Here is a 1,271-nt window from a genome sequence, read left to right on the forward strand (position 1 = left end):
GATGGTGCTCATTTGTTTTGATGTGAGGGGGCTAGTGCTTTTGGAATTTGTGCACCCAGGTCAGACTGTTAATCAAGCTTTCTATTTAGAGTTTCTGAAAAGATTGTGTAACAGTATGCGACAATAAAGGCCTGATTTGTGGCAGATGGGGGACTGGTTTTGCCACCACAACAATGCACCTACTCATGCATTGATACATGGGTTTATTGTGCCATCCTGGCCAATAAGAATATGTGGGATTAATGAGGTCACAGTTTGGAGGGCAAAGAGATAAATGGTTCGGCGAGCCCCACCTCTCTCTTGCTCTCTGGTGATCAGACTAGTGTGTGGCTGGCTTAGCTAGTTCTCTGCCTCAACTTGTGAGCTACACTGCCTGTGGGACAGCCAACCTGTGAATCGTGTCACTAGGGCTTGAGGTTCCTTTGGAATCTGCTTCACCATGATGCTGGTGTATACATTGCTTGAGCTTGGGCCTGTTTTATCCTGTCTTCCGTCTGACTGTTGGGGATCCGCCCTACTGTTTGCTGCCTCTGGCTGGACTGCCTGCATTGCTCTGCGGAAGACTCAGCTGTCTGCTTCCTTGAGCTTGGACGGAGAAGCCCTCTTGAGTTTAAGGACTTCCAGTGTATTAACTGTTTCACGGGAGTTGAACTGAGCCCTCTGTACTGCTGTGTGGGCTAATTAGCTGTTATATTCCTTCATGCTGTATATATACATACACACACACACACACATATATATACACACACACATATATAATCATAAGTGTCCTGGTTTTGTTTCTCTAGAGAACCCTGTCTAGCAGAGCAACAAAGTCCTCAGGGAGTGCCAAAAATAGACTTTGGGGCCAGCGCATGGCACCCCATCAGACTCGACTGGAGGACACTCCTGAAGGCCAACAAACAGTCCTTGAATTAACTACAGGTTTCTCTTTTTTTTTCCCATTGGTTTGTTGTTGTTGTTTATTTTCTTTTGGTGCTCTGTTTTGCGCTGTCCTGTTTTTGAGCATGTTATTATCTCTGCAGGTCTGTTTAAATAAGACAGGTTGGTTGAACAATATGGAGGAGAAAACAACGGGACCGACAGCTCCGGGGGAACATGGAAGGTGGGGTGTGGGGGGAAAGAAAGTGGTGTTAACAAACCCAGGGAAAAGGGAACAACAAGTGATCCAACGGGTGGTGAGGAGGATATAGGAGGCCTGGTAGGGCTTGATCAAGGGTAATGTAACTAAGAGGAATTACTAAAACCCAAATGAAGACTGAGCATGATAG

This window comes from Echinops telfairi, unplaced genomic scaffold (assembly GCF_000313985.2).
Source record: "Echinops telfairi isolate 266 unplaced genomic scaffold, ASM31398v2 ScPeMD7_5592;HRSCAF=6446, whole genome shotgun sequence".
Lineage (NCBI taxonomy): Eukaryota > Metazoa > Chordata > Mammalia > Afrosoricida > Tenrecidae > Echinops > Echinops telfairi.